The sequence below is a fragment of the Symsagittifera roscoffensis genome, chromosome 7 (assembly GCF_963678635.1).
Source record: "Symsagittifera roscoffensis chromosome 7, txSymRosc1.1, whole genome shotgun sequence".
In the NCBI taxonomy this organism is placed as follows: Eukaryota; Metazoa; Xenacoelomorpha; order Acoela; family Convolutidae; genus Symsagittifera; species Symsagittifera roscoffensis.
Genome location: NC_087068.1, coordinates 38,054,364 through 38,063,008, shown reverse-complemented (window position 1 = coordinate 38,063,008; position 8,645 = coordinate 38,054,364).

Here is an 8,645-nt window from a genome sequence, read left to right as displayed (position 1 = left end):
CTGACTTATAGGCTCTTTTTCAGTTTCCACCCCCCCCCCCCCCCCCGTTTTCTCAAGTTCAATATTTGAAAATTTTTAAAAACGACTTCTAATATTATAAACTGCGTTGGGGGTTTGGAAATTGGAAAAGAGCCCAATTATATGGTTCATTTTCTTGTTCTTCAACATCTGGCAAGTGTTTTAGTTAATGTGTTTTAATAGTTAGTCTTGTTTGCGAAAAAAAAATTGATCAAAACTGTTTTTAGACCCTTGAAGCGATCTGCCCCGGAGTCTTTTTGAAATTTTAGTGAGTGGAAATCTATCCAACAAAATCTTGGAAACCAGATATGAGCATCTTAAAATCTTGCCTTTATCAGATCTTGTCCAGACATGGTGCATGTTTCGTTTGGACATGGATATGTCTGAATCAGGACTGAGGCAGGTATGGATTCTATCACAAAAGCAGATCTGCTCAAGGCCTGATTCAGACCTGGGGCACGCATGGGTCAGACCTGGTGCAGATCTGCACCAGGTCTGACCCATGTGTGCCCCAGGTCTGAATCAGGCCTTGAGCAGATCTGCTTTTGTGATGAAAGCCATACCTGCCTCAGTCCTGATTCAGACATGTCCATGTCCAAACGAAACATGCACCATGTCTGGACAAGATCTGAAATAGGCAAGATTTTATGATGCTCAGATCTGGTTTCCAAGTTTTTGTAAGGTACGGGTATTGTCCTGAGATCAAAATCGAAAAAAAAAATCGTTTCACTACCTGTGATCATTTTTCGTAAAGGCATGAAAGTTTAAAGATTACCTGTGAACTCTATATCACGTTTTGCTTTATATAGCGTGTGGGCTTATCCTTTTCAAAAAAATTTTTTTTTGGAAATTTCATTATGTTTTTATACAGCGAACCCTACTCCTTAGACCCTAAAAGGCAGTCGGAACATTCAAGGCTTCGCCCTGATACAAGCAGTCCTGTTATATCCGCAGAGACGAATTCCTTGACGTAGATGAAATCATGAAAAAATTGGTTTCAAAAGCGGAGGTTTACATTTTTGATATATTTTTTTTATAAATATTCGAAACTTCGCTTTTTAAAATAATCGATTTTTAAAATAATTTTAAAGATTTGCTAAAATTTTTCTATTTTCCTGCAACAACTATCTTCACAAATTCTTTTTTTGAGTGGAGCCTATGTTAACAAAAAAATTAAAGTATTCAGCCCTTTGAAAAAAAAGTTGAGCACGCCGCTCTCTTTCGGCGTTTTACGAAAATTTGGCTCAGTACTTCATTCAAAATTCTTTTGATGGTTCTTCATACTTGTACAGCTCTTTGGTAAATTCTATTTCCTTCATTACGAATATTTCTTTGATTATTTTCACTTATAGTCTTAAACTATATCGACTTGAGTCCTCTATAAAATTCAAAGAAAAAAATACGTTTACTCGCAAAACCCATACAATTTCAGTGATTGTGAGAAGACTCTCTTATAATTATGTATCAACAAACAACCACCTGAGAGTATTTCGAAATTTGTTTCACTGATGTTCAATTTGGGTATATTCAAGTTTGGGTATGTTTGAACTAAAGTGCTGCTCTCTTTAAAAAGTAAGAAATCGAACCATCATTAAATTCTGACCTAACTCAAAGGTAAGTATGCTAATCATCCCTCTTTCAATTGACATACTTCCGTTTAAGATGAAAAAAGGAATATTTATTCACTATTTGGTCCATTTTCACAAATTGATACTAACGACCATTCTAAATCATATTGGTTTGGTTTGCTTCTGTTCAATTTCATTCACCAGGTCTGGTTATAACCCCTAATTATATCCGCTTGACATTCTAAGATCCAAGCGCTAAAAATAAGAAGAACCTAATTGGAAGTAAAGCCATAGAAACTACAAAAACTACAGAATATCAAACCTACTAGTGCTGAAAAACTTAAAGTTCACGCCGAAATGAAAACAATTTCTCACTTCCTAATCTTTTCGTTTGCTGTTATTTTGTCTACATTGGCAAATAGTGACGTAATCAAACGACATGGACTCGGCGGACCAATGGGAGGCGGCAACGGCGTGAACAGACGACTCTCATACTGCAGCTCCTCGTGGTGTTTCGGCATTCGCCACTGTACCATGACAGGCAGATGTATCTACAATGACTATAAATATTACGAGTAGGAACTAAAGAAGAAGAGAAGATTGAAATAACGTTCAAACTCGAGGCTTCTTGAGTGAGTTTTCCTATATTTGTCATTGGTTGAGCAAAAAATTAAATTTGTACATATATAAAAACTTTTTCCTTTAAATCAGCAATCCTGCATATTAGCACTCTGTACTTGGATGGGGGGTCTCGCCGATGACTAGAACTAACATATAAGGGTGAGGATGTATGGGCGGGAGGCTTAAGCCCCTTTTTCCGGGTATTCCACCCTCTCACCGCCCAAACAGTCCCCTTTTGGTAATTTTTTACATCTTATATTTTCAGCAAAATGACCCAAAAAACTTCTTAAAACTCCCTTTGGTCGACTTATATCGTTATTGTGAGGGGGATCATTAATTCCACAAATTTTCGGTCAAAACCTTCCAAAAAAGCCCATAAACAATACTTTCAACATTATGCACATAAAAAGTGTTTAGCCAATCTGAGTTGAATTTTTAAAGAGCAACGCTAGCGGTTTATTCTTATTTGATTATTGGGGAAGAAAATCTTGACTTGCTCTAAATAGGGGGAGGATACCGATTTGGTCTGTTTTAAGTATACGTTAACCCTGGTTAATCGCAATTGTCGGGTAGATTCCAAGATTCCAATCTTTTTTATCTTGAAAAAGTCTGATTTCTTGGTTAATCAATTTAATTTTCAACCTAAGTGCAGCCTTCCCCACTACGAATGTCCGAGCCATTTAACAGATCGTACAACAAAAATTAGTAAAAAGTTATTTTGTGGGTTACTGAAAACTTTTGACAATTTTTAGGGTATTTTTAAATGTTTTTGGAGACCCAATCATAAAATTGGAATCGTTTTAAAGCTAAGGTTAAATCATGATTTGTTTCGAATGTCTTTTTGAGGTCCCATATTGATTTTTTTTTATTGCGCTCCAAAAATTTTTTTTTGAAAGGACAAAAGTCGTGATCATTATTGTTCCGACCAAAAATGTGGATGAACTTTGTATTCGGGTGTGTTTTAGTTTTTTTCTTTTTTCGTTGTTTGCCACACAAAATCAGGTATACCACAAAAAATCATCCAAATGGGTGATTCAAACAACCTTTCAGAGGTGAGTTAAAATGTAGTTTAAAATGCTCAAGATTTTTATTTCACTTTTGAGCGAATAAAGCAAGCAAGCAGGCTTACAAAAGCTTAATTATGCTTAATATCAGCCCTAAAAATAAATATTTCGATTTGATAACGCTAGCTTGCTAATCACAAGCGCAAAAAACACCGACTTTCAAAATATTATGCATTGTATTTAAGTTATCAGTTTTTGTACCTAAGTTTACTTCAAATACTTTTAAGACCAACGAAACCTTCGAGACCGTGCTCTAATACATCCCGTCAATTCTAATTGCACTGAATTGTCGCTTTGGGGAATCAAAAACTCCAATCAAATTCAATAAGTCTTCTGCAAACGAAAAAAAAAACAATTGTTTTTTTATTTTTTTATTCTTCTCATTTTTCTAGAAATATTTGTGTTCATTTTGTCTAAATTACTATGACTGTCAAATATGTCTAAATTATAAATTTACATCAGATTTTTTTATGACACCACGCAAATAAAACACTAATTTGAAAAAAAAAACTTTTTTTGTGGTTTGTAAAGACTATGGTCGGAACATTCTGTGCTCTTTACACAGTAACCGGCTAACCAGTTGGTATTTGTATTTATTTGTAACTTGAGTGCAGCATCAAAACTAAAACGTCACATTACAAAAACTTAGCCAGTCAACTTTTTAAATTGTTTAATTGATCATATCAAATGAGTGAAAAATCTAATCAGGAAACTTGCATTACATTTTTATAACAGCTTTTTTTTCTAGTTTAGGAAGTATGATTAGAACCAACTCGATCTGATCGATCAGACGTTTTGTTGACCAAAAATACATGCCCAATTTTGGTGAGATGGTCGAATTACCGTTAGAAAACTTTATAGAAGTAAAAAAAACCAAACGATTCAAACTGCACTTTGAAACAAGTTTTGTTTTCAAGGTTACCGATCATTTCTTTACTCGACCTAAGTTAATCAACCATTTCATCCTTAAAAATTCTTCATACTTTCGCTGCTCTTAATAAATTCCTGTTTAGAACTCTACAATTTAGAAGAAGGACTATAATGTTATACCCAACGCTCTCTGTTTTCTTATCAGATATTTTGACATACGTTTCAACTTATTTTTGCAATTTTAGGGGCACAAAACCATAAATTGTAAATGATATTACATCATCTGATAAACCTGTCAAAATCTGGAACGTAAGCAAATCCCTATACTGCCAGAAAAAAGTTTTTTTTTTAAATTCTCTGTTTTGAATCCGACTACTATGTGTCTAAACAACCGTCAATTTCCAGTTTCATTGCGAAGACTCGATCAACATTTTGAACCCATAAATATTGCATAACAAAACTTTCTTCGGAAAACACATCGGCTCGCTTGTCCATCAAAAAGCTCTTAATCAAGGTTCTTTTCTCTAACAACCTCGGTATATGCTTCAAAAACTTGATTAAGGCTCTCAATCAAGGTTCGCTTGTCTGAAGCCATCAGTGTACATCCTGATGCGCATTTTTGCCAGCTTACCAGTAATAAAGAGCGCACTAGTCGAGCGATCAATTCCATTCCATGACAGAGTTTCTCAAACGTATATGAGATCGGTCATGCAGGAAAATCTACTGTTGTTACTGCTTTTTTTTGTTCCGACTTTTCAAGAAAACGACGAATTATTTGTGCTCGGGTAGTTTTTTCTGCAGACAATTTTCGACTTTTTAACTAGCTACTTTAGACGGAATTTTTTAGATCATTTGAAAGCTATTGTCCTGAGATCAAAATCGAAAAAAAAATTGTTTCACTACCTGTGATCATTTTTCGTAAAGGCATGAAAGTTTAAAGATTACCTGTGAACTCTATATCACGTTTTGCTTTATATAGCGTGTGGGCTTATCCTTTTCAAAAAAAATTTTTTTTTGGAAATTTCATTATGTTTTTATACAGCGAACCCTACTCCTTAGACCCTAAAAGGCAGTCGGAACATTCAAGGCTTCGCCCTGATACAAGCAGTCCTGTTATATCCGCAGAGACGAATTCCTTGACGTAGATGAAATCATGAAAAAATTGGTTTCAAAAGCGGAGGTTTACATTTTTGATATATTTTTTTTATAAATATTCGAAACTTCGCTTTTTAAAATAATCGATTTTTAAAATAATTTTAAAGATTTGCTAAAATTTTTCTATTTTCCTGCAACAACTATCTTCACAAATTCTTTTTTTGAGTGGAGCCTATGTTAACAAAAAAATTAAAGTATTCAGCCCTTTGAAAAAAAAGTTGAGCACGCCGCTCTCTTTCGGCGTTTTACGAAAATTTGGCTCAGTACTTCATTCAAAATTCTTTTGATGGTTCTTCATACTTGTACAGCTCTTTGGTAAATTCTATTTCCTTCATTACGAATATTTCTTTGATTATTTTCACTTATAGTCTTAAACTATATCGACTTGAGTCCTCTATAAAATTCAAAGAAAAAAATACGTTTACTCGCAAAACCCATACAATTTCAGTGATTGTGAGAAGACTCTCTTATAATTATGTATCAACAAACAACCACCTGAGAGTATTTCGAAATTTGTTTCACTGATGTTCAATTTGGGTATATTCAAGTTTGGGTATGTTTGAACTAAAGTGCTGCTCTCTTTAAAAAGTAAGAAATCGAACCATCATTAAATTCTGACCTAACTCAAAGGTAAGTATGCTAATCATCCCTCTTTCAATTGACATACTTCCGTTTAAGATGAAAAAAGGAATATTTATTCACTATTTGGTCCATTTTCACAAATTGATACTAACGACCATTCTAAATCATATTGGTTTGGTTTGCTTCTGTTCAATTTCATTCACCAGGTCTGGTTATAACCCCTAATTATATCCGCTTGACATTCTAAGATCCAAGCGCTAAAAATAAGAAGAACCTAATTGGAAGTAAAGCCATAGAAACTACAAAAACTACAGAATATCAAACCTACTAGTGCTGAAAAACTTAAAGTTCACGCCGAAATGAAAACAATTTCTCACTTCCTAATTTTCTCGTTTGCTGTTATTTTGTCTACATTGGCAAATAGTGACGTAATCAAACGACATGGACTCGGTGGACCAATGGGAGGCGGCAACGGCGTGAACAGACGACTCTCATACTGCAGCTCCTCGTGGTGTTTCGGCATTCGCCACTGTACCATGACAGGCAGATGTGTCTACAATGACTACAAATATTACGAGTAGGAAGTAAAGAAGAGAAGATTGAAATAACGTTCAAACTCGAGGCTTCTTGAGTGAGTTTTCCTATATTTGTCATTGGTTGAGCATAAAATTAAATGTGTACATATATAAAAAAATTTTCCTTGAAATCAGCAATCCTGCATATCAGCACTCTGTACTTGGATACGAGAGTCTCGCCGATGACTAGAACTAACATATAAGGGTGAGGATGTATGGGCGGGAGGCTTAAGCCCCTTTTTCCGGGTATTCCACCCTCTCAATGCCCAAACAGTCCCCTTTTGTTAGTGTTTTACAGCATATATTTTCAGCAAAACGAACCAAAAAACTTCTTAAAACTCCCTTTGGTCGACTTATATCCTTATTGTGAGGGGGATCATTAATTCCACAAATTTTCGATCAAAACCTTCCAAAAAAGCCCATAAACAATACTTTCAACATTATGCACATAAAAAGTGTTTAGCCAATCTGAATTGAATTTTTAAAGAGCAACGCTAGCGGTTTATTCTTATTTGATTATTGGGGAAGAAAATCTTGACTTGCTCTAAATAGGGGGAGGATACCGATTTGGTCTGTTTTAAGTATACGTTAACCCTGGTTAATCGCAATTGTCGGGTAGATTAGTAATATTGAGAGGAAAGATGTCAGCTACAAGAAGAAGAAGTCTGCTCGTATCAGGGCGAAACCCTGAATGTTCCGACTGCCTTTTAAGGTCTATTGTGCAGTAATAACAAGAAACCAAAAAAAAAAATTTAATGAAATTTTTGTGAAAATCATCCCCATACACACCATATAAAGTGCAAATGGATAAATTTCGCTCACATTAACAAACCGATTTGTCAAATGTGCTTCCTTTAACCAATTTGAAATTATTTTTAAGACGGGTTAAATCTCCGCTTACGAGTTGATAGCGCGAAATAAATTGCGCCTTAATTGCCCAAAATTCGCCAAAATGGCAATCTTAACCCCCATAACTTTGCGAAAAATGATCACCGTTGAAAAATCTTTTTATATTTAAGCTCGGGACAACAATAAATTTGAAATGATATTAGAAAAAAAACTCCGTCAAAAATGATTAATTGAAAAGTGAAAATTTGTCTGAAGAAAAAACCCACCGCGAGCACAGATATTCCGTTACCTTCGTTACGAAAGTCGAAACAATAACTTTTGAGGCTCCCATTTTTATTGTTCCGACTTTCCTAACGAAAGTAACAGAATATTTGTGTTTGGTGTGGGCTTTTTTCTGCAGACAAATTTCGACTTCTTACTAGCCATTTTTGACGAATTTTTTCACAGCATTTCAAAGAGATTGTTGTCTTGAGCTTAAATTTGAAAAGATATTTCAAGTGTGATCATTTTAGCAAAATTATGGGGGTTTAAAGATTGCCATTTTTGGAGATTTAATCCGTCCTAGAAATCGTTCCAAATTGGTTGTAGGAAGCTTATTTGCCATAGTTGATTTGTTAATAGGAATAAAACCTATCACTTTGTACTTTATCAAAAAAATTGATATAAAATATTCAATTGATTTTTCCTCAACATTTGTCTGGAATGCGGTTAAACTTGAAGAAAGAAAACGACTGAAAAAAAATTTCAATATTTATTTACGGACTTTTTCATTGTTTTGTCATTTGTAACTTGTTAACTCCCACTACTGCAAAAAAAAGATAGATTCCCTTGCTTGAAAACCAACTAAAAACGGGTACTAATTTTGTATGATTCCCATTTGTATAATTCCAAGATTTCAATCTTTTTTATCTTGAAAAAGTCTGATTTCTTGGTTAATCAATTTAATTTTCAACCTAAGTGCAGCCTTCCCCACTACGAATGTCCGAGCCATTTAACAGATCGTACAACAAAAATTAGTAAAAAGTTATTTTGTGGGTTACTGAAAACTTTTGACAATTTTTAGGGTATTTTTAAATGTTTTTGGAGACCCAATCATAAAATTGGAATCGTTTTAAAGCTAAGGTTAAATCATGATTTGTTTCGAATGTCCTTTTGAGGTCCCATATTGATTTTTTTTTATTGCGCTCCAAAATTTTTTTTTTGAAAGGACAAAAGTCGTGATCATTATTGTTCCGACCAAAAATGTGGATGAACTTTGTATTCGGGTGTGTTTTAGTTTTTTTCTTTTTTCGTTGTTTGCCACACAAAATCAGGTATACCACAAAAAATCATCCAAATGGGTG